The sequence below is a fragment of the Pinus tabuliformis genome, chromosome 8, assembly GCF_031772625.1.
Source record: "Pinus tabuliformis cultivar Carrire ecotype Pingquan chromosome 8, CPIR1, whole genome shotgun sequence".
Taxonomy (NCBI): Eukaryota; Viridiplantae; Streptophyta; class Pinopsida; order Pinales; family Pinaceae; genus Pinus; species Pinus tabuliformis.
This window is the reverse complement of record NC_142294.1, coordinates 1,693,131,304-1,693,158,393: the sequence shown is the minus strand read 5'-3', so window position 1 is coordinate 1,693,158,393 and position 27,090 is coordinate 1,693,131,304.

Sequence of the window (27,090 nt, the reverse complement as noted above, 5' to 3'; positions counted from 1 at the left end):
CGTTGGGTGCCTCCATAAGATGGGGAAACTTTTGCTGAACTTAGTCCTTGGCGAGCCACTTTCCTTGGTGGAATAGTTGGCCAGCTTTGACAACCTGATATAGTTGGATCTTCTGTTGGCGAGTTTTCTTGACCTGTGTGTCCATAATCCATTCAGTTGTGGTTTGTTCCATGTATTCTGGGTTTAAATCTGTTGGTGTGAGATATTATGTGATGTGTGATGTGTCGAGTAATGGTGGGAATTATGGTAGAAGGCATTCCACTTTGAACACTGGGTACATTCCAAGGAATGGAGGAATGCTGAAGTTAAAAGAATTGTCTCACACAACCTTGGTATTGGTGCAAAGACCATATCAGAGTGGTCTAATCTTCTGATGAGCTCCGTTAAGGTGTTCTTTCTACAAATGTAGCCAAACTTTGTTGCCCACCAAAAACTTATGTAGCACCCGATGTTGATCATGTCGCTTCTTGTACTTGGAATTTGACTTCTCCAAGATGTCATGAAACTGCTCATGAATGTTTTGGATTTGTTTAATAAACCTGGTCACTTTATCAACCTCGAAGAATACATGTGTGTATTCTATTTGTGTAGTCGCATGAGGCATGGAAACATCAATCAAACACAAGGGTTGAAATCCTAGACCCACTTGAAAGGGAATACAACTAGTCCTAGGTTCGTGGATGCTTAAAGTTGTACATGCAGAGTATATGCACTATCATCCTATTGAAGACCTCTGTCTGGCCATCAGTCTGGGGATGGAAGGTAGTCGACTTGGTGAGCTTGGTGTCCAATAGTGTCCAGAGTCTTGACCAGAATGTGCTTAGGAACCTGCTATCCCGATCTGATATAATGGTCTGCGGGATCCCAAAATGTACCCATACTCATTCAAAGAAGAGTTTGGTAGTTTCCTCTACTGTGATACTCTTCTTGCAGGTCACCAATATAGCCATATTATAAAATATGTCCACGATCACAAATACACAGTCATTACCATGCTGGGTAGAAGGGAGTCCAGACATATAGTCCATGGAGATGGATTCCCACGGCTGTCTGGGAGTAGGCAGAGGAGTGTACAGGCCTTGTTTCTTGACAATTGGCTTGGCAGTGGTGCAGGTAGTGCAAGATATGATATGTTTCCCAACATCTAGTTGGAGTTTGGGCAAGTAAAAGTAATTTTGTAGTACATCCATAGTTTCCTCCACACCAAAGTGTCTTGAGACCCGATTTTAGTGCGCCTCAAAAATCAACTTGGCACGCTCACTTGAAGGAACACAATGGTGGCCCAGGTAGCATAATAATTTGTCCTAGAGGTGGAAATCAAGAACTTTCTTTCCATATACTAGCATATGGTATGTGGAGGTGAACTCTGGATCATTTTTGTATAATTGCGGCGATCTAGAGGTCTCGTGGCCATAAGGGTTGAGAACAATAGTCAATGCTGCAACGAGGGGTCAACTGAGGCAGTCTGCAAAATTATTGGTGCTACCCTTTTTGTATTTAATGTTGAAGTGGAATTTTTGCAGATATGTGGACCACTTATAATGGCATTCATTATTCAACTTCATTTGTGTCTGTATAAACTAAAGAGGTCGTTGATCGGTGTGGATGACTGTCTCCTTCCCCAGAATGTAATGCTTCCATTGCCGACAAGCCTACACGATGGAATACATCTCTTTATCATAGGTGGGGTACTTCCGAATTGTAGCAGAAAGTGTCTCACTATGATAGGTCACTGAATGCCTGTGTTGGGTGAGGAATGCACCAATAGCATATTCTGAGGCGTCTGTCTCAATTTCAAATGGCTGCTACATGTTTGGCAATGCGAATAATGGTGTAGAGAAGAGTTGGTGCTTCAAATCAACGAACACTTTTTTTGGGACTCAGACTAGGAAAAATTTCCTTTCGCCCTGCCCTTAGTAATCTAACTCAAAGGCCAAATGATATGGGAGAATCCCAACACAAACCTTGAATAAAAATTTGCAAGGCCCAAAAAGCTACAAAGCTCCTTTAGAGTGGTCAGGGCTAGCCAATCCTGAATGACTTGGATCTTAGTCAGATCCACATGTACTCGACGCTCATGTATGATGTAACCTAAATATTGGACCTCGGTCATTCCAAAGGTGGATTTATCCAAGTTGGCACACAATTTTTGTTGCCGAAGGGTTTGAAGGACCTGCCGAATGTGTTGCAAGTGTTCTTCCCAACTCTTGCTGAAGATGAGGATTTTTTCTAGATAAACAACAAAGAATGTGTTTGTGAAGGGCTGTAAAATGTTATCCATTAGACTCATAAAAATAGTGGGGGAATTCGTTAGCCTGAAGGGCATAACCAACCATTCAAAAAGGCCTTCCTTGGATTTGAAGGCAGTCTTCCATACATCATGGGCTCTATTTGAATATGGTGATAACGAGACTTCAGATTGATCTTGCTAAAATACTTGGCCCCTTTGAGTTGATCCTGTAGGTCATCTATCTATGGGATTAGATACCTGTTCCTAAGAGTGATTTTGTTTAGTGCACAATAACAAATGAAGAGCCTCTAGGTCCCATCCTTCTTCTGTACAAGTACAATCGGGCTCCCAAAAGGCGAGGAACTTGGTTAGAAGATGTCCTTGTATTCTTCCTTGACTGTTTCCACATGCTTCCGCTGTGTGGACAAACCCTTACCAGGGGCCATGGATGTGGCTATGATCTTCCCTTTACTTTGAGAAAGAATTAGAAAGAAAACAAATTTTCGAGTTTGGGAGATGATCTTACTACATTGCTTAGCAAAGATCAAAGAGATGGCGGTAGGCAAGGTTACCTCCGGTATCATGTATAACTTATGACCCAAAGAAATAATAACAGAGCGGGGTCTAGACTCATATACAATATACCACTTCCAAAAGTATGGTTGTCCTAATAATACATCACAAAATTCAAGAGGAACAACATCACACGATGCATCATCCGTGAAGGGCTTGATGTTGTAGGGAAGGAAATACTTCTAGCTGACGTATAGATCTCATGCTTTGTGAAGCCACCCGATGTGTACGGCTATAGATGTGTTGTAATAGGAAGACCCAACCGCTTCATGACCTATATTAAAATGAGGTTATTTTGGCTCCCGCTATCGATAATGAACTGCAGTAGAGAACCCTTCACCCACATCTATGAGTGAAATAGGTGTTTCCCCTCCTCTGGATATTCAAGATCAATCTTCTAGATCTTGGGGATGGCCATAGTGGCATTGAGATCTGTGTCAATGATCTACTTCCCTTTATCATTCCCCTCTTCGGGTTCTAACTCATAGTTAGAACATGTGTCTGTCTCGAAAGCCTTCAGCTTGAGCACCAGTCACTACTTGGCCCGACCATCACTTGTGTTGTGAGTGGAGCTCTTATGGAACTCACACCACTTTCTCATGTCCTTATTTGTCTTCATGATGTTTTTATTTTCTTACAACTTCGATGGGTTATCTTGGGTCACCCCTCCTTGGCTTTGCCCTTTGCTCTGCGGTTTCGTGGCGCCTTTCCCTTGCTTCAGTTTTGGAGATCCAAAGTCGCACTTTTTGTGTTTAAAATCATGCTCAATCTTGACAATGTATCAGTACATCGTGCCTGTTAGGTAAAATTGACCCAGAATAGAGTCAAAGTTGACCACGTTAAAATAGTGATGGTTTTGGGGCACATGGTATTGTGCACCCATGGTTTTGTTCCTGTGGTATTTCATGTAAAGGAGCCTATAAAAGGCTGTGAAGAATTCATTGTAATGTAGGTCTGGAAGTGAGTGGTGAAGGCTCACTTGGCCATTTTGGCCAAGGATAATGAGATCTCATTGGGTTGGGTTTTTCCCTAGTTTTGGGGTTTTCCTAGTAAAATTTTGTGTGTATCATTTACTTGAATACTTGTTGCTATTTATTTTATTATTCATGTCGGTAACTCTCAGTAATTATTTTATGTTCTCCTGTAAATTTCTTAACAATTGGTATCAAAGCCATTTTGGCTTTAGAGGGATGTTTCTATCGCCAAGGGTTTGTATTGGCCTGGTAGATAGAGAGATAACTGAGTTTACTTGCAGCTCTGGACATCTAGATCAAAATCCATAGATTTTGAATCAAGCTACAATCAAAACCTAGCAGGTTTGTATTGTTCTTTTAGGTTGGCATGGATCAAATTGGATCAGTTGAGAGAAGTGGTGCAAAGTTTACTAGTTATTCTACAATGCTAGGATTTACTTGTGTTCATTACAATTGTTGTGTTTCAGATACCTTGTGTGCGATGTATGGTGGATATATGTATTTATTGAGAATTAAATCTTAGGGGATCATGGTAAAACTAATGCTGATGGTTGTGAAATAGGCATAGGTAAATTTGTTGTTTGGCTACTTGGACCCGGAATGAAAATCATGGATCTGTATTGGAGCTCAAGTTTTCTCGAAGTGGGAAGACTTGATTAATGGTCACGAATGTTGTGTAGGCTACCAAGGTGTGTGGCATGAAGGATTAAGCTCGAGTTGAACACTTGTAGGCATGCAAGTGGGTAACACAAGCTTTCAAAAATTCCAACCTACCTACTGACGAAATGTGGGCCAAGTGGTAGCTGTGCACTACGCAGGAGTGGGTGATCCACCATAGTCATTGCTGCTATAGAAGCTTCAGGTATGTGTGTAGGTGTTCGTAGTTGGGGAAGTTGGCAAAGATGTCGACAGGGAGATCTCAAACATTAAAGCAACAAGAGATATTTTCAAGGTAGCGAGGTAAGGCACTTGACGAGAAGTGTTAGTAGCCAGAAAAGTCAAGGATTTCTTGGAGGACATGAGTTTTGTAGTGAGATCCTCGAGGATTCAAATATCAGGATGGCATGTAGGTCAAGAAGCCTTGCCAAATTTGTCAAAGAATTGGAATGCAAGGAACACGAGCATGAAGGAATAGTTCACACTGAAGGAAATAGGAATGTTGGGCTCATGACCGAGACTGTCATCGATAGCCATGGCATGCACATGCAGTATTGTGAGATCCCGAGCTCATAAGGAACACACATAGTGAAAAATATGTCAGATGGGCTAAAGGATTAAGTCATCAAATTGTTGGATTAGACAACCAGAATTCACCAAAGGTATTGGGTGTCATCGGTATTTAGAAGGGATCCAGTTTTACTTAGTGTCTGAAAGATTTGAGTGAAATGTGGACCTAGATAACATGTTAAGCTTAGAGTAAGGGACAAGATTGGCTTTGGTGTTTATGGTGCCAAAGTAGTTGTGCTTTCTGATGGGGTTTGAGTTCTTTAATAAATGCATCAATTTCTGGCTTCCTAAGAATTCTTTCTAGATCTGTATAAATAGATTGAGGTTGTTGGGCCTATTGGATTGATCCCAAGTGAAGAAGAGGATAAAGGATGAGGAGAACGACATCCGTAATAGAGGGATTTGGAAAAAGTGGAAGATCGACCTTGTGGACGAGTTGGTGGCAATGTTCTGTGGTAGCTACATGCAACAACAAAGGTATAGGGTAGAGCGGTTATGGTGTAGGAATTGAATGTCGAGCCAAATGGAAAGGAATATAAAAAAAATTGCATGGGATCGTAATAGACAAAAATGACACTAAGGCAACGATGGAAGGTTGAGTAGTCATTGGTGAAAATGAAGCAGTAGTAAGTGGCTCAGGAGAATATGCACACGTAGATTAATTAATTGATGAACCATGTACCTGAAAAGAACGCCTAGATAACTGGTGGTTACAATGACTGGTGACCCATGTAATCCAATAGATGGGGTATTTTTATATGGACATTGATGTCATATGTACAAAGATAGCACAAGGGTAAACAAAAATATTATAATGAAAGCTAAATTTTGAATGTAAAGTGGCATATGGATTTAAGACTTGGTAAGGCATGTGCACCCCTGGATAAACCACTAGTAAAGTCTGGATTAGACCTAGGTGAAGGGGGGATGTTAGGTTAACAATACCTTGGGTAAAATTTTTGAGGGGGTAAGGGCTAGAGTGAGCATGGTTGTCTCACTTAGTAGGTTTGGTTGGAGTTAGTCAAGGAACCCCAAGTCAAATTTAAGGGGGGAATTGTTAGGTAAAATTGACTCGGGATAGAGTCAAAGTTGACCAGGTTAAAACAATGATGGTTTTGGGGCACATGGTATTATGCACCCATGGTTTTCTGCCTATGGTATTGCATGTAATGGAGCCTATAAAAGGCTGGGAAGACTTCATTGTAATGTAGGCTTGGAGGTGAGCGGTGAAGGCTCACTTGGCCATCTTGGCCAGGATTTTGGCCAAGGATAATGAGATCTCATTGGGTTGGGTTTTTCCTCGGTTTTTGGGTTTTCCTAGTTAAATATTATGTGTATTGTTTATGTGAATACTTGTTGCTGGTTATTTTATTATTCATCTCAGTAAATCTCAATAATTAATTTATGTTCTCCTGTAAATTTCTTAACAGTGCCAAGCGAGGAGATGTCCAAGAAATCCATCTCATCTTGGATGTACCTGTGTAGGCAGCCACAATACTTGAGTACCAAATATTTCTCATAATCCTTGATACCCAACTTCGTGCGAAGGGTTTGAAAAACATTGGTAAAATCTGGCACATCTTGGTCCCTTCCCTACCGCAACATGGTCCACTTTATGTATTTATCCTCATAGATCCCGATAGGGTAGTATTAACACTTGATGGCGTCCCAAAACGAATTCCAAGTGGGTGAGTCTAAAAATAGTGAGGGTGTAATTTTATCCTTCTTCTCACAGTAAGTTTCCCACCAGTCCTTGATGTGGGTGGCAAATTTCAAAGGTGAAATAGTAATATTTTCCTGACTGGAAAAATCATGAACAAAAAAATATCCTTCTAGCAGATTTAACCATTTATCTACAACATCCATATCTATCTGACCCTCAAATATGGGGGTGTCAAAGTTAAATTGTACCTTAAAGGGTGTGGTGCTTCCAAAGTAGTTGCTCGAAGGAGATGTGTTGCCCTTGGGTAGCCGACGAAGGATCTGGGAAAAGTTGTCCATCATCATGTTCCTTTGTCTCTCAATGGCTTCTTTGACTAAGATTTTTAAAGGATCTCCCACCCTTTTCTCTGTGGTTTGGGGGGACCTTTCCCTTGCTTTGGATTCACATATCAAAAGTCTCACTTTTTCTATTTAAGCTTCTGCTCAACATTGACAACGTATCGGTACACCGTGTTGAGCGAGGAGATGTCCAGGAACTCCATCTTATCCTGGATGTACCTATGTAGGAAACCACTGTAATTGAGTACCAAATGTTTCTCAGAATCCTTGTTACCCAACTTCGTGCGAAGGGTATGAAAAACATTGATAAAATCTGGCACGCCTTGGTCCCCTCCATGCCCCAGCATGGTCCACTTAATGTATTTATCCTCATAGCTTCGGATAGGGTAGTATTGCTCCTTGATGGAATCCCAAAACAAATTCCAAGTGGGTGAGGCTGAAGTGAGGGTTTACTTTCGTCCTTCTTCTCATAGTAGGTTTCCCACCAGTCCTTGACGTGGGGGGTGGATTTGAGAAGTGCAAAAGTAATCTTTTCCCAGCTGGAAAAATCATGAACAAAAAAATATCCTTCTAAAAGATTAAACCATTTATCTACAACGTCCATAGTTATCTAACCCTCAAACACGGGGATGTCAAAGCTAACTTGTACCGTAAAGTGTGTGGTGCTTCCAAGGAAGTTGCTGGAAGGAGATGCATCACCCTTGGGTAGCCGCTGAAAGATCTTGGCAAAGTTGTCCATCATCACATTCCTTTATTGTTCGAGGGCTTTTTCAAGCATGATTTTGAAAGGATATCTTTCCCCCTCGTCTTTCTTCTCTTCCACCATGGGTGGCCATCAGGATTTGTGAGGCTTTTCTTGCAAAGGTTCGACCAATTCCAGACCTAACTCCTTATATCCCAACCTCGTTGGGGACATGTAAAGAAAAAAAGAGAAAGAGTAAACCTCTATGATACTACTGATCCGAATTAAAACAGGAATGAAAAAAATTATGGATATAACCATAAATAAAGAGATGCAACAGAAATAACACTTTATTTCTTTAATTTCATATACTGAAATATGCTTACAAACAGAATGGAAATAAGACTAGCTCGGACGATGGTAGCTTATCTCTAAGAAGAGATGTGGTGGATACATGTCGATGAACTATGTTACAATTAGGCTCGGAGGCCTATTTATTATTTAGAAACAAGGAAAACCATAAAAATCCAAAAATGTAACTCTAGGAGATGAAGCGCCAAAACTATGGGCCTCGTTTGGGTAAATTGGTACATCAACTTTCGAGGGTCGTAACTTTGGCATACGATATTCGTTTGACGTGCACAATACCTCGTTAGAAATATCCATTTGAGGACTACAACTTTTGAGCAGCCAACATCAATTATAGACCCATATTTTCCCCAGGTTTCCCAAAAAAAGTCGTTTAGGGCCTTAAATGGCTCCACAATTTCAGGACCTGAAAAATTGCCAAAAATAGTAAATTGTGCTACAATTAAGGAAACTGAAAAACTGAAAGAGACAGTGGCGGGGGTCTAAGTGGAATAGGTGGGTGACCACAAAAATCCACCTGGATTAGTCCTCCCCCTAAGGAAGTAATGTTCTCCATTGTGTTGAGTGCCTCCATGAGATGGGGAAACTTCTACTGAACATGGTCCCTGGTGAGCCACTTGCCTTGGTGCAGGAGTTGGAAAACTTTGACACACGATATAGTTGGATATTCTACTGGAAAGTGTTCTTGATATATGTGTCCATAATCTTATTAGTTATGGCTTGTTCCATGCAGTCTGGGATTAACTTTGCTGGTGTGAGCTGTTCTGTAATGTCTATGTGTCCAGTAATGGTGGGAAGTATGGTCGAAGGCATTCCACATTGAACACTGGGTGCAAGCCAAGGAATGGGAAAAGGATGAGCTCAAAAGAATTGTCTCCCACAACCTTGGTAATGGTGAAAGGACCATCTCAGAGTGGTCTAAGCTTATGATGGGCTCCAGAAAGGCGTTCTTTCTACAAATGTAACCAAACTTTTTCGCCCACTTGAAACTTATTTGGCACCTGATGTTGATCATGTCGCAGCTTGTACTTGGAATTTGACTTCTCCAAGATGTTGTGAACCTGTTGGTTGATGTGTTGGATGTGTTCAATAAATCTGGTAGCTTTATCAGCCTTAGACAATACATGTGTGGATTCTGTTTGTGTAGTCACATGAGGCATGACAACATCAATCAGACACAATCGTTGAAATCTTAGACCCACTTGAAAGGGACTATGACTAATCGAGCTATGGAGAGCTCTATTATAAATGTGTTGCACATAGGGAAGACTCTCATCCCACATTTGTGGAGGCTTGGAGTTGTACATGAAGGGTACGTGAACTATCATCCTATTGACGACCTCTGTTTGGCCATTAGTCTGGGGATGGAAGGTAGTCGACTTGGTGAGCTTGGTTTAATAGTGTCCAAAGGCTTGACAAAAATGTGCTCAGGAACCTGCTATCATGATCTGATATAATGATTTGGGGGATCCCAAAATGTACCCATACTGGTTCAAATAAGAGTTTGGTAGTTTCCTCTACTGTGATACTCCTCTTGCAGGCTGCCACTATAGCCATCTTAGAAAATATGTCCATGACCATAGATACACAACCATTACCATGCTTAGTAGAATGGAGGCCAGACATATAGTCCATGGAGATGGATTCCCATGGCTGGCTTGGAGTAGGCAAAGAAGTGTACAGGACTTACTTCTTGATGGTTGAGTTGGCAATGGTGCAGGCAGTGCAATATATGATATATTTCCCAACATCTAGTTGGAGTTTGGGACAATAAAAGTAATTGTGTAGTACAACCACAATTTTCTCCAGACCAAAGTATCCTGCAACCCGACTATAGTGCACCTCCAAATCAGCTTGGCACACTCTCTTGAAAGAACATAAAGGTGGCCCAAGTAGCATAATAATGCGTCTTGGAGGTGGAAATCAAGAACTTTCTTTCCATATTGTTATGTGGAATTTTGCATCTACGGATAAATACAATTTCCCTAGGTGGGTATCTACACCTAGAACAATAGATTTAAAGCGTTTATCCTTTTTATTTGGAAGATAAAGAAGACAAGGGACCTACTTGTTATCTTTTGCTTTCCCTTTGTCTCTTTTGTATGGCTCCCATTGCCCTTTCTCGAACTTAATCGGCTTGACAAGTACCTGCAACCATAAACAGAAGACAAAAACCAATCAAAGCAAGAGATCTATCTACTATAACCAAATGGAATTGAAATCATTTACACATATAATCATCATACATAAAGACAAGAATATGGGAAAAGGTGTAAACAACTTTATTAAGTAGAAGGAAGAGTTACAACCATGAAGTCCGATCCAATGTCACTCCTCCAGCTTGAGTTCCATCCAACATCACATCAAAAGCACAACACTCCGGCAGCATAACAATACTTTCTTACAATCTCAAACCTCACACCAATAGTATCTCCTTACAAATTCTCAAAGTCCAGCCCTTGATCACTTAGATGAGTGCTCAATTTATAGGAAAATGGAGGTGGTTTGGTCATAAATGAGGGTATTGAATGGCCTTCCAAACTTAGAGTTAGTTTCCATGGAGGAAGGGATGAGAGGATAGGAGGTTACTTAACTCATTCCCTATCCAATTTCAAGCTCATAGGAGATGATAAGTGTGGGAATCTTCTAGAATTCTCCAGAAGATAAGAATATTCCCAGAACCCTATGAATAATTCACTCAATCTCGCCCAGCGCAGGTCAAAGTGGGCCTAAGTGCACTGAAATGCACCCTTACATGGGCGTACCTGCACTGAAGCGCATTTACCCCTGACCAAGGCTGCGCTAGTCCCTCAAGGAGGCATTTGTGGAGGGCTTCAAGCCATGAAACTTTCAGGGAAGGAAGCATTCAAAGTGATGACTTGTCTAGGGCATGTAGAAACTAGATTAGGGTTTAATGAGCCCTAATATTACTGATCTGAATGTTGGGAATGATGTGCCCAAATGGATTTGTAACAGCTGCCCCCTAAAGCATGAAGTCGAAAATTATGATGTCGAGTGATATGCTTTACAATCTGATGAGGAGGTTCTGAAGTGGATGTTGACCTACATCAATTACAATACATAATATCATGATATTTTGGATTTTTCATGAATTTCTGAGGGAAGGCATACCCATGCTCAACATATAAACTTTCATTACAAGTACATAGATAGTCGTATACATATATAGACCTAGGATGGGATGACCATCAGTATAAAGCCATTGTACATGTAATTTGGTACTTTCTTGAAATCGTAGCCTGGATGGATGAAACTAGATCAAGGTCTTCTATCTTGTTCAATCATCCACTCAAGTACGAGTCTAACCATGTGAATATGTGACCTGAAGTCAAACATGGGAAGGCACCGTCTGATTACCAGCCAATGATGTAAGCTACTAACAAACGCGAGAGAAATCACTGATAATGATAATGATCCTCAAGGTACTGTAATACATTCTGCATGGCGTGAATGGATATTTTGATGTCGAAAACCATACAAAGTCTTTCGGTTGAAGGTGAGTGATGTCAAACTATCAACAAAAGCGAGAAATTTGCCATTGATATATGCAAGCCTCAAGGTACTGAAAGGGTGTTTCTAAGTCAAATTCTTAGATAATGTGCTAATGTCGACAAGAAGTGACTCGTTGCAGGAGGGCCTTGATGTAACCCACATCAACGACACGAAATGAGTGTAATTATTTTTGGATATGGAATGTGACTGATGACACAAGGTTCAGGAATGACGGTCATGAAAATGAAGGTTTATGAGTATTGCAAAGGATGAATTTAATTGAGTGACTTCTCTTGAACATTTCGGCGACACTGAATGAATTTGTAGCATTAACCCAAAATCAAAGTAATGGATGGTATGATAGACCAAGGTATGATGACCATCAAGAAGATAACCCAACCCAAGTAGTCACAGTGATGAAGTGAAAGTGTCATGTTCAAGAGCGACCTGCTGCCATAAAGTGGTTTACCCCTTTTCCCATTTTCCCCAGTCATTGTTGACCAATACCTCTTTATTTTTAATCAAGCTTAAGGAGGATAACATATGATTGTTGTATAATTCCACCCTTCGGGTGAATCCATTGCTATGTGATGTTTTAACGAGTCTAGCGAAGGTGAAACTCGGTCTTGTCATGATGGACAAGTTTGTCGCTATTTGATGTTTTAACGAGTTTAAAAACAATGATAACTCGATCCTTTTCATGTTTAGAGAGTTTGAAAAGGGACAAAAAAGAAAACTCCACAAGTTCTTTTTCATAGATTTGTTTCTCAAGTTTGAAAAAGCGTAAAATAATACGAGAGAGAACCTATTGACCATGTTCGATCAGCATATTCCTTTTTCATAAATAATCTATCTTGGTTTGGAAAAGGGTTAAACTTATACTGAGTATATGTCATTTCGAATCCACTTACGAGCTGAAAGGACAAGCGCCCGACAATATTTTCATGTTTCAAGATTCTGAAGAGAGCTTAAAGAGGACTCCACTTAGAGGAACGAGTGGTGTCGAGGATAGAAACTAGTTCCAGTGATGCTGGAACTTCTCAAAACATGTTGATTTATGTGAAGAGGATGGCTAATAAGACCACTCATTGCAACTAATCCTAAAAAAGGGTAAAACAACCAAGTGAAAGCATATGATTAGCCAAGAAAATAGTGACGATGGAAGGAGAAAAACTAAGGCTCATCTGATGGAAGAGGCTGACATAATGGCAATCACGAGGGTTAAAATGAAGATGGGTTCATTTTTACACAAGATTGAACCATAGGGAACTATGCTTGGATTCAGTTTCATGTTTACACAAGCTTGAAATGAAAAAACTATCCTTGGATTTAGTTTCATGTTTACACAAGCTTGAAACAAAAAACTATGCTTGGATTGGTTTACATGCCCCCAGCATGATGACTCGATTCTAGGTGCATGCCCCCTAAGCTTCATTACATTCACCTAAGTAGACTACTTGTGGCTATTAGGTGGATGGAATGAAGGTTCATTTACGAGATCAAGTGAAAGACTCGACTAGGATTTTACGAGATCTAATCAAAGACTGAAATTGGAACTTTGCTTCAGGGGACCTTGTTTCATTTTTTATTGATTTTGACATAAGACAAGGAACTCTGCTCAGATTCCTTGTTTCATTTTTTAATGAGCTTGACACAATACAAGGAACTATGCTCTGGGACATGTTTCATTTTTTTAATGAGGTTGATACAGTAAAAGAACTAACCTCATATTCCTTATTTCATTTTCTAACGAGCTTGACACAAGATAAGGAACTATGCTCATACCCTTTGTTTCATTTTTGAGTTTGACACAAGACCAGGAACTATACTCATGGGAATTGTTTCATTTTTAATGAGGTTGACACAGTAAAAGAACTATCCTCATATTCCTTGTTCACGACCCATAAGAGGTCATGACTTCCAAGAGGTTCTCATTTGATGGGAGAACAATGCTTTGGAAGGGATACATAGCAAGGAATTCATTAGAGAGATATGGTTCTAATGCCTCTAGTACATAATGTATAACATCACAGAATTGATCGTCAGTTGATGTAGGCATGGAATGGGTTGCCACATAATTAGCTTGTGGTAGGGGAGATACCATTGGTACAAAAGGACCATTTAGGGAAGATGGTTGACTGGAAGCCATATTTGGACTGGGAAATGAAAGCTGGTCAACGGTGACAATTCTGCCTTCATGTGGGAAACACATCATTTGAAAGAGGGTTGAAATAATAACTCCCATGTCACAAACATAGTCGCGGACAAGAAGTAAATTGTAATCTAAAGGGCTTGGGACTACCATCACATTGAGAGAAACACTTTTTTCTCCCAAATTAATGGGCAACTGAGGAAGGATCCCTAATGGTTGACTGGTTCCTCTGTTAAAAGCCAACAGATTCTGGGTAACAGGCACAAGTGGCAGTGAACTGAGCATTTGCCAAGTAGTGGAGGAAAGGATACTCATAGATGCACCTTCATCTATAATAGTGCTAGGTACAATCATATTACAAACCTGTACTATGATATGGAAAGGCACATAAGAAGGAAGACAACATCCTGCCAGTCGATTCCAATCAAAGGAAGTGACCAGAATACTTGGAGGGGATACCGTAAGAACGAGAATATTATCCCCTTGGGTTATAATAGCAGGAGGATTGCCCCCCAATCTCGTTGGAATCTGAAGAAATGAAAAGAACCTGAGTGGTATCATACTCACTCTCTACGGGAAAGGTATGATTAACTGAAGGTGAAATCAAGTCAACTATTTCCTCAACCTGTGATTGTGTAGGTATAGACTCATGGGATTCGCATTCAGAGAGAGTGGGTTCGACTGATGGTTGATTTTGGTTAGTCACTTTATCAACTAGTGAAGGATTAAGGGAGAGTCTCCTGTAACCAGATGGAAATCGCTGCAGTGAAGCAAGACAATTATCCAACACTTTTTTGGCTTCATCCAGATAGGGACAAAGGTGAATGGGGTGATTCCCTTCACATAACCTATAGGGAAACTTAACTCTACCCTTCTTTGCATGAACTTTACTACCACTAGTTGATGGTATGTCACCAACATGATCTCCATAAGTTGATGACACATGATGATGTGAATGAGAAGACAATTCTTCCAAGATGTGAGGAATATCAGGACAATTTCGAAGAAGATGGTCTCCTGTACAAAGTTTGCATGGATATCGAACTTTGTGAGGCTTATTAGATGATTTATCATCAGAAGTTGCATTCAAAGAAATGGTTGCTTGGTTGACCCCTTGCTAAATTTTCTTCTTCTTCTTCTTCTTAGCCACCTGGTTACTAGTGTCAATACTTTCACCAAGCGAAGGGGAAGAAGGGGAGGAAGAAAAAACTAAGGAATAAGGCAAAGGGTCAACTTTAGGATCAACTGGAGGTTTATTTTGTCTAGTTGGAGGAGTACTCGATTGCGGAGAAATCACGACATTTTGAACCAAGGAGGTTGAAAACAACCATATCGGCAAGCCAATGGTAAATCCCGGAAGGGACAATGTAGCCATATAAAGAGCACCAATATTTCCGAAAGGAGGAAAAGGATTAGGATTCCAATCAAAAGGAATTCCTTGATTGGTGGACTCCCGAGTTGTTGCCATATGTCTTAACCTAAGATCAACTAAGGATTGAGTGTGGAGGATGTTATCCACGTCAATTAATTTTATTTTAATCAAAATAACAAAACAAAACAAAAGAGGGATAATCTAGGCAAAAGGATTACCAAGCAACTGTGAACTGCAATATACTACCTCAGTAAACCAAGGACTTAACATACGTGTAGGCAATCTCCCTGAATGTTGTGTTCAGTGTATCACAGTGTACAATGTGGAAAACACAGTTACCTAAGGATGGATAGCAACCTAATGTAGTCCTCCCATATATACCCGAAAGTATGTGGAGGCCTAATCTGTGTTAGCGTTGTCTAATGTGAAACCGCACAGTGAGAGAATTCCTTTATACTTTACGTACTGTAACACCACCCTATATACCTAAAGGTACATGGACAAGCTATGATATAATTACGTACGTGGAATGGGGTATCACACCCAGAATGTATCACAGACAAGTTAGTGACAACTGTTATGTTTAACGCTGCCGGAACATGTCTCTAGCCTATACCTCTAAATGTTATGCATTAAGTTACAATGCTCCATTAGGTTAATTGAGATAACTTTTAAGTTGATCTTCTTAAGAATTTGCCTTTCAAGGTTCACCATGCGATGTATGTTTGCAATTCCTAGAATGCAACTAACATGAGAAACATTCTTTCCTTCAATTAACAATGAAAACCATATCTAGTAAGGTAATAGAGCAATCATATCTTTGTCAAAGAGAAAAGAGCACACCTAATGCAATTTCCCTAGCTATTCCTATCGAGCCTTCACAAACTACAATATGCAAAATTTAAGTTTTTCTTTACAATTCCCTTAATGTTGAAATGAACAAAAGGAAACTAATGCACATACAATCAATCAATCTTTTTGCAAGAATGAAGACTTTACGACAATTCCTTTTCGAAAGAAATGAAGACTTTTACGACACTTTATTTTGAACAAAGATTAATCGACTATAAACTAACTTTGACAATGAATTGATAGTGATAAAGAAATCATTTAAGAAACACTAAACAATCAAGGCCAAAGTAGGGCTAGGAAAGGAAACACAAATTGATTTTAGAGACACAACAATCATTGATCTTTCAGCAAGCAAAAATAGAAGGAAATTTGGGAAAAATCAAGTCAAAAGGAGGGATTTTTGACCTAAGGAGGATCAGCATAGCCCTAAATGGGAGACAATGTGCTTCAGAGCACTGTCCTCAAGCCAAGGGTGCTCTGCAGTGCTCTGTGTCCTGACCAAGCCTGCGCTGGTGCCAGAGAGGCCATCCTAGCGGCTTTCAAGCACATTTTTTACCAAAAAACACTTCAAAAAGGCTAAAAGAAGATCAATGGAAGCAAGTAAAGTATATTAGGGTGTACTAGGATGAAGGTAAACTACTTGGAACGATGATCGTTCCCCAGCAGAGTCACCAATTTGTTATGTGGAATTTTGCATCTACGGATAAATACAATTTCCATAGGTGGGTAGCTACACCTAGAACAACAGATTTAAAGTGTTTATCCTTTTTCTATAGAATATAAATAAGACAAGGGACCTACTTTTTACCTTCCGCTTTCCCTTTGTCTCCTTTGTATGGCTCCCATTGCTCTTTCTCGAGCTTAATCTGCTCGACAAGTACCTACAATCATAAATAGAAGACAAAAACCAATCAAAGCAAGAGATCTATCTACTATAAGAAAATGGAATTGAAAGCATTTACACATATAATCATCATACACAAAGACAAGAATATGGTAAAAGGTGTAAACAACTTTATTAAGTAGAAGGAAGAGTTACAACCATGAATTCCGATCCAACATCACATCACATCAAAAGCACAACACTCGGACAGCATAACAATGCTTGCTTACAATCTCAAACCTCACATGAACAATATCTCCTTACAAATTCTCAAATTCAAACCCTTGATCACTTAGATGAGTGCTCAATTTATAGGAAAATGGAGGTGGTTTGGTCATAAATGAGGGTATTGAATGGCCTTCCAAACTTAGAGTTAGTTTCCATGGAGAAAGGGATGAGAGGATAGGAGGTTACTTAACTCATTCCCTATCCAATTTCAAGCTCATAGGAGATGATAAGTGTGGGAATCTTCTAGAATGCTGTAGAAGATAATAATATTCCTAGAATCCTATGAAGAATTCGCTCAATCTCGCCTAGTGCAGGTCAAACTGGGCCTAAGTGCACTAAAATGCACCCTTACATGGGGCTATCTACACTGAAGTGCATTTACCCCCGACCAAGGCTGCTTTGGTCCCTCAAGGAGGCATTTGTGGAGGGCTTCAGGCCAAGAAACTTTCAGGGAAGGAAGCATTCAAAGTGATGACTTGTCTAGGGCATGCAGCAACTGGATTAGGGTTTGATGAGCCCTAATAGTACCGATATGAATATTGGGAGTGATGTGCCCAAATGGATTTGTAACACATATACTAGCATCTGGTATGTGGAGGCGAACTTTGGATCAATTTTGTATAGTTGCGGCCATCAAGGAGGTCTCGTGGTCACAAAAGTTGAGAATAGTAGTCAATGCTGCAACTGGGGGTCGGCTGAGGCAATCTACAACATTATCAGAGCTTCCCTTTTTTGTATTTAATGTTCAAGTGGAATTGTTATAGATATGTAGACCACTTCTGATGGTGATCGTTCTACAACTTCCTTTGTGTCTGTATAAATTGAAGAGGTTGGTGATCGATGTGGATGAAAAACTCCTTCCCCAGAATGTAATGCTTCCATTGCAGGAAATCCTGCACAATGGAATATATCTCTTTATCAAAGGTGGAGTACTTCTGAATTATATAAGGAAGTGTCTCACTATGATAGGCCACGGATGCCCATTTCGGGTGAGGATTGCACCAATAGCATAGTCTGAGGCATCTGTCTCGATTTCAAATGGTTGTTGCAGGTATGGAAATGTGAGTATCGGTGCAGAGAAGAGTCAGTGCTTATACTCACCAATCACTTTCTGTTGGGACTCGGACCAGGAAAACTTTTCTTCCACCTTGCCCTTAGTAATCTAGTCTCAAAGGCCAAGTGATCGGGGAGAATCCCAACACAAACCTCCGATAAAAATTTGCAAGGCCCAAAAAGATGCAAAGCTCCATTAGAGTGGTTGGAGCTAGCTAATCCTGAATGACTTGGATCTTAGTGAGATCCACATGCACGCCACACTCATCTATCATGCAACCCAAATATTGGACTTGGCTCATGCCAAAGGTGCATTTCTCCAAGTTGGAACATAGTTTCCATTGCTGAAGGGTTTGAAGGACATTCCGAATGTGTTGCAAGTGTTCTTCCCAACTCTTGTTGAAGATGAGGATTTCATCAAGATAAAAAACCACGAATGAGTTGGCGAAGGGCCACAAGATGTCATCCAATAGCCTCATAAAAGTAGTAGGGGAATTTTTCAACTCGAAGGGCATAGCCAACCATTCAAAAAGGCCTTCCTTATATTTGAAAGGGTCCTTCCATACATTTGTGGGTTCTATTGGAACCTGGTGATAGCTAGACTTTAGATCAATCTTGCTGAAATACTTGGCCTCCTTGAGTTGGTCTAGAAGGTCATCAATTCGTGGGATTGGATACTTGTTCTTGGCTATGATTTTGTTTAGTGCCTGATAATCAATGTAGAGCCTCTATGTCCCATCCTTCTTCTGTACAAGTATAATCAGGCTCCCACAAGCTGAGGAACTTGGTTGGATGTGCCCTTTTTGCAACAATTCCTATATTTTCCACTTGACCTCTTCATTTTCCAGAATGGAGTGGCGATATATCGACCCATTGTGTAGGGGTGCTTCAGGAGTCAGATCGATCGAATGCTTGACCTGCCTATGAAAGGGTACCCCTGTGGGTGAGGTGAAGATGTCTTTATATTCTTCCATGATCGTATCCACCTGCTTCTGCTGCGTGGAGGAACCATTCCTGGGGGCCATGGATGTGGCTACGATGTTCCCCTTACTTTGAGAGTGAATCAAAAAGAAAACAAATTTCCTAGTATGGGAGATGATCTTGCTGCATTGCTTAGCATAGGTCAAAGAGATGGCGATAGGCGGGGCCACCTTGGGTATCCTGTATAACTTACTACCCAAAGAAATAATAACAAAGAGGGGTCGAAACTCATATACAACATGTCTCTTTCACAAGTATGGTTGTCCTAATAATACATCAAAAACTTCAAGAGGAGAAACATCACACAGTGCCTCATCTGTGAAGGGCTTGATGTTGTAGGGAAGGAAAAACTATTGGCTAATGCATAGATCTCATCCTTGGTGAAGCCACCTGATGGTGTGTGGTTGTAGATATGTTGTAGTAGGTAGGCCTAGAGGCTTCACAACCTTTGCTGAAATGAGGTTCTTTTGGCTCCCTCTATCGACAATGAACTGCAGCTGAGAACCCTTCAGCCACATATGTGAGTGGAATAGGCATTCCCCCTCCTCTAGATATTCAAGCTCAATATTCTGGATCTTGGTGGTGGCCATAGTGGCACTGAGCTCTACATCAACTCAGAAGTTCTGACTAAGAGTTAGAACATGCGTCTGACTCAGAAGCCTTCAGCTCAGCCACTAGTGACTGCTTGGCCCAACACTCACTTGTGTTGTGAGTGGAGCTCTTATGGAACTCACACCACTTTCCCGTGTCATTCTTTGTCTTCATGGTGTTTTTATTTGATTATGGCTTCAGTGGGTTATCTTGGGTCACCCTCCTTGACTTTTCCCTTTGCTCTACGGTTTGGGGGAACCTTCCCTTGCTTCAGATTCACATATCCAAAGTTTGGATTTTTCTGTTCAAAATCCTGCTCAATCTTGACAATATATTGGTACGTCGTGCCGAGTGAGGAGATGTCCATGAACTCCATAACATTCTGGATGTACATGTGTAGGAAGTCGCAATACTTTAGTACCAAATGTTTCTCAGAATCCTTGATACCTAACTTCATGCGAAGAGTATGAAAAACATTGGTAAACTCTGGCACTTGATGGTCCCTTCCCTGTCGCAACGTGGTCCACTTTATGTATTTATCCTCATAGCTCCCGACAGGGTAGTATTTCCATTGATGGTGTCCCGAAACAAATTCCAAGTGGGTGCAACCGAAAATAGTGAGGGTGCTCTTTTGTCCTTATTCTCACAACAAGTTTCCCACTAGTCCTTTACGTGGGGGGTACTTTGAGAAGTAAAAAGTGATATTTTCCAAGATTTAAAAATAATGAACAAAAAAATATCCTTCTAGCATATTTAACAATTTATCTACGGCTTTTGCATCTATTTGACCCTCAAATATGGGGATGTCAAAGTTAACTTGTACCTTAAAGGGTGTGGTGCTTCCAGAGTAGTTGCTGGAAGGAGATGCATCACCCTTGGGTAGCTACTGAAGGATCTAGGCAAAGTTTTCCATCATCACATTCCTCTGTCGCTCGAGGGCTTCTTTGAGCAAGATTTTGAAAGGATCTCCTGCCCCCTCACCTTTCTTCTCTTCCACCATAGTAGTCATTACCACTCTATAGTTTTGTCTAGGTTGAAAGGAGAAAACTTAGAGGTAACCACAAACCTCTTTTTTTGATAGACTGGTCTTCTTCAACCGGAGTTGGCTCCCTCACTTATAAATATAAAGAATTTAAAGAACAAATTTAGTAGAGGCCGGTTATGACAATGGAATTATGAAGATATTTGGTTGAAAAATGAGTGGTTGGCTAAGTAATAACACATGATCAATTTTCCTTTTCATTCATTTTCTTATGCAAGTAAACCGACATCTATTACAAGGGCTTTTCAACATGACTTGGGATACTATGACAGGTTGTAATATAGAAGGGAAAAACAGAAACAAAACAAACAATTTCTTCCTCTGCAAATAAGCAATGTTTCTTTTACACGAGAAAGAAAGGAAAGACGAAAGATATAACATACATGAGTATAAGAAATTCCATTTGCAACTGAAACATGAAAACAATTGAAAAGAGCAGCTTAACTGAATTCTAAGTTAACTGAAATCATAATTCTCATATAACAAAACGAGACAATTGAATAACTGAGTGATAAAAAAAATAATCCCAAACATCATACCATAAGAATCCTTGTACAATGGAATCGATATCCCTCAATACATAAGCACTGCACCATGAATTGATCACAAAATAAAAAATTACAGAAAATTGATACCAACACAACACTGAATCATCAACAACCTTTTCAATCTATTTTTCCAGTTTAAACACACATACAATAGCAAATCTAAAGTGTCTAGATGCATCACATCATTGATCCAACAAAGGATCAAATCAAAGTGAAAAGAGGAAATATTTTTGGTGTTTTAAATTATTTTTCCTCTAATGATAAAAAATAAAAAACATAAAGCATTCATATCTTAAAAAAAATAGTAAATAACCATAAAATCACTCTTGTTTTCGAAGCATATCTTCATGTATCGAAAGTAGCAAAAAGAATGGAAATTGGCTGCTGACTGTGCAGTGTTTGGGTAATAGTTGGGTAGTGACTGTGTTATCATGTTTTCTTTCAAAATTGACATGTGGATAGCAACTGATGGTCTGAGTTGGCTACCACCTCTGCTACATGTTCACCCCTTTAAACTTTTACATCTAGCATCTTCGTCGCACCTATGAACACCTCCCACAAACTGAAATTAAATTGCGTGACACTAGTGACCTCAAAGAAGCATTGCACAACATTGGTAAACTCAAAAAACATTACGTGACACTCGTAACCCTCTGTGCAACACTGGTAGCCTCTGCGCAGCATTGCGTAGCGCCTGTAGAACGCAACACTATTTTGGGTATATCTCCCAAACAATAATATTTGTGTAAACACTGAAGGAGGTTATTGTGTATGATATTTTTATGAATATAAACCTCTCTCAATTTCTCTAAATTCTTTCCCATATTCCCAAAAAATTCTCTGCAAAAGAATGACTTAAAACAAGAAATTTACGAATTGTGAAAAATAAGCTTTGAATATGCATTCGAAACTCTTCTGTGAAGAAAATGGAAGAGGTGATTGTTCTTTGACCCTTTCTTTGAGAAAAGCTTATTTCAGTTTCTCTAAATTTGGCTCCATTTGTTTGGAAAATGTTTTTCAAAATGGTGAGCAAAACAGGGTTTGAGCAACAAATTCCCATAGTGAGTATGACCTCAATTTTTCATCAACTGCCAGCTAGGAATCGATCTGTGTTATTCCTGTATCAATTCTATGTGCTCAGATTAGTAATAGTTTGCATGACTATACAATGGCATGAGAATAAGGCGGATAGGGGAGAATGAGGCTTGTACATGTGATGAGTATTGGGGAGTGGTAATGGTGTCATGGGGATAGGTTTAGAACGAAGGGAGGGAAAGGAAATGTAATGTGAATAAGATGTAAATGATATGTGAAAATTGGATATGATGTAGATAATATATAAAGGTATGTATAAAGGGAAATATGGAAATAAGGTAGGAAATAGGGAAACATGGCGTAGATAGGAATAGGGGATAAGAATTTAAAACACATTTAATGACTAGACCTCATGACCATCAAAACTTTAGATTGACACAACTTCATTTTGGATGGTTCTGATCGATGAAAAAGTGACACATAACCCCTTTTGACTTACCTGTATAAACATGTGTGACCTCATGAATCCCAATGACTTGACACTCTTTCATGCTTTGGATGAACTCTCTATAGAATAAATTCAAGGACGTCAGACAATAAATTTGAGGCTATGACAACAACAGTGGTCACAGGCTCAGCTTATTCAAAAAATGAAAATTAAATGACATGGAAAATATATCTAATGATGAAAATAATGACCCTAATGGAGGCTTTCAGGATTTGCGAGGCTGGTCTTGCAAAGGTTCGACTAGTTCGAGCCCTAACTCATATCTTGACCTCGTTGGGGACATGTAAAGAAAAACAGAGAAAGAGCAAACCGCTCTGATACCACTAATCCAAACTTAAACATGAATGCAAGAAATTACAGATATAACCATAAATACAAAGATGCAACATAAATAACACTTCATTTCTTTAATATCAAATTCTAAAGTATGCTTACAAACAGAATCGAAATAAGGCTAGCTTGAGCAATGGTAGCTTATCTATGAGAAGAGATGTGGCAACCACATGCCTCTGAATTTTTTTAAAATGAGGCTTGGAGCCCTATTTATTATTGAGAAATAATGGAAAGCCCTGAAAATAAAAAAACCTAACCCTAGGAGATGAAGCACCAAAACTATGGGCCCTGCTTGGGTAACTTGGTACATCAACTTCATGGGGGTCATAACTTTGGTATACGATCTCCATTTGATGTGAAAAATACCTCATTAGAAATATATATCCAAGGAATACAACTTTTGAGTGGTATACATTAGTATACAACCAATGTTGGCCCCAATTTTCCCAAAAAATGTCGTTTAGGGCCTCAAAATGACTCGGGAAGTTCAGGACCGGAAAAATTGCCAAAAATAGTAAACTGTGCTACAATTAAGAAAACTGAAAAAATGAAAGAGACAGTGGTGGGGGTCCAAGTGGAATAGGCAGGTGGCCACCCAAATCCACCTGGATCAACTTTAAAGAAGGATATTTATATACCTCTGACATACTTGTTAAGGTTCCCCCCTCTCCTTTCTCTACTTGACTTAGTTGACAAGGGTTAACCGAAAATAGAAGACCAATTAGAGTAGGCGGTACTAGTTAAAAAGAAAGCATCACGGTTCCACTATGACTCTCTCTGAAAGGAACATATTTTCCATGAGATTATCATCGAATAAAAGAAATGCAAGATTCACATAAAGAGAGGGAATAAACAGATAATCAAGCCTTTATAACAATACAACTTCCTCTTGGATTTCACCGAGCTTGGCTGAGAATCCAAACATGGTCTCATGCAGAAGAAACTTGTGACTGAAAAGAAAACAAACAAAAGGAAAGAAGAAAAGTGAAAGCAAAACAAAGTAAAGAAAATCAAAGGAAAAACAAAGAAAAGCAAATCAATGGAAAAAATAAAGAAAAGAAAAAATACTCCTACTCCTGCCCTAAACAAAGCATAGGAAAAAATTACGTGAAACGATACTTCCAATGCAACCACCGGTGCATTTGCTGGCCTATGTGGGTGAGGGAATGCATGTCAAGAAATATATACAAGCAAATTAGTAAACAAGGAAGATAGGACAATGAAAACCAAAATGTTCAAAGTTTGAATATACATGACAAAAATTAAGAACGAAAAGCGCATGAAAGACATTTTGTGATTATATCATGGTGTCTCGACACACTGCGAGTTTCAAATATCCAAGCACAAACTTTCGAACTGAGAAGGCAAGCGAACATGAAGAAAGAAGAAAATTTTCATTTTGCAATAGTGGTCTCCATATATGATGCCTCTGATAACTAAGCGATAGGATCATGTAGTATAGATGGAGGATTCGACAATTGTAAGACAAATTGATTTTCAATATGTGTGATAGAGTGATGAGGAGCCTCAAAAGATTCAACACTATTCTAATCGAAAGCAGAACTAACCTCAATACTACCAGAATATAAGATAACCATCAGCTGGGGTTGAAGTGACTCGACAACTTGAGGATGTTCCAACTCATCGGAAGGTAGATCATCATAGATCAGTGGCTGGGAAATATTAGCAGTGGAAAAATCAAAATTGTGACCAAATGAATCAATGAAGAGGTTGCAGCAACCATGATTAGAAACTTCAAGATCACAAATAGAAGCATCATCATGATCTGATGAATCACAAAGAGGGGAAGATGAAAAATGATAAATTTCACCCTATAAGTTTTCAAAAAGATGAGATGAGAGGTTGGGAATATCAAGAGTAGAATATTCATCCTCTCCACATCTGGATGAAAAACTGACATCCCACGTGTTCTGTGAATGATCGGAAGTAGTAACATCATCAGAAACTAAATTTTCACAAGATTCAATAGAAATGAAAAAATCGTGGGAAATGTCAGGATGATGAAGGAGAGATTCGGAAGGAAGAGAATCATCCTTCGTCGTAGACTCTTGTTTAGCTATGGACTCCCCTACATAATCATTGTGAATGATATTGCAAATTGACTGCTCAACACCGACTCCATCCACCACATGATCCTCAAGAACATCACAAGAGATATTTGAAACATGTGAACACAACACATCACAATCTGGAGGATCATAAGGACTAAAGGATGGAGGATGAGGAGATGACACTTCATCACAATCATCATATTGACAGTCCAAACCTGCGCTAAAATTCTTAGTATATGAGGAGGGAAAATATGGTGGTAGATCAACAGAAGAATTTTCAACTTCTCCTACCTTAAACTACGGAACTAGAGCTATTTGATGAGAGGAGGACAGAGGGTCACTTGGAATAACAACCTTTTCCATCATAGATTTATAAGCTCTAATGCTGAGGTATGTTGGGAGCAGCTCAAAAGATTCTAACTCGTGCAACTTTTCTAAAATGTGAACAAGATATTCAAATCTTCCTATCAAGAAATTCTAATTTCCTTCATCTTTTGGATATTCAAAACACAAATGCATAAGATGATTGTGAAAATGATGCAATGATTCATTAGGTGATTTTCGCAATTCTAAAATTTTCTTGCCTAGACATTTACGACTGAACATGTCAAAAGCGTGAGACAATTTTGTGAAAAGATGCTCGAAAGAGTGTATGGAGGCATTAGTCAATGTGTGATCAGAATTGGATCCTAAAACACTCTCAAAGTTTTCATGACTGTTTCAAATTATGCCAAAGTATTCAAGTCTTAGAAAAATCAAAGCTATCAAAAGGAATCTTCGTAACAGTTGCAGTTGTGGCCAGAGTGGAGCAACGAGGACCCTTGATTGAGCGTGCAGACCGTTGGCCCATGGTAACATGCGCTGGTGCAAACTGGCAAAACCGGAGGCCAAATCAAGAAACAGGGGTGGTTTCTGATACGCGATTAACGCTAGGCAAGGAATCCCCCTCAATGAAGGAAAGCCCCGAAGTGCCCAGACCTGAAATCGCTATAAAATTCGGAAAAAGTAACGCATTCGGTTCTGTAGCGTGGGATTCCATAAATTGGCAGGATATCGGAAGGCCTCGAGGCGGTAAGAAGTTTTGATTGAGTCCCGCCCGATGCCACACATCAAGCAACACGTGTTTGGCAGATGAGAGAGAAAACCGCCCGCATTAGACGGGTAAACATCGTGCAACTTGTCCGCCTGATATGAAGGACGACCATAGGATCTGGGGGGCCCAGATCAACAGAGGAGATGCGTCCCGATGACTGACCAGATTTGACAAGTCAAAAAGCAAGATGAAATTGGATTTGAAGTTTGACGTGGATGATGAGTTGGCAAACGATTCATGTTTCGTGGGTGATCTTGAAGCAAACAGAATTAACGGGCATTCAAAAATGATTCAAGAAATCTAACACCCAGTTTGTTAGGAAACAGGTGGCCACCTCCTTGCGAGGCGTTACCCAGTGATGATGACGCAGAGTAGAGCAATTTGAACAGACAGAGGTAAGGAAACTAGAAGGCTAGGAAGATGAAACGAACAATTAAAAGAACAGACTAGCTTTAAATCTATGACCTGACAAAAGAAAAAAAACACACAAGAAGGCAGATAGCTAAGAGCAGAAAATAGAGAGTAGAAGCCGAGTTGACCTGAAGGCAACATCGAGCCAGACAAAGCCAGAGAGAGTCAAAGAGTCTGTGTACTCCATAGAAGGCTTGAGAGGTTCAAGCAAACTCCTCGGCATAGGCCTGTCATACTACTGTGACCATCAGAGGTCGAATTTCAGTAAGGAGAGTCTGTGCACTCCATTCCTACTGACTTTTATCTGTTTAGTGAGACTCAAATTGAGCTCACTGTTGTAAAAACCTTGCTTAAAAACATAATAGAG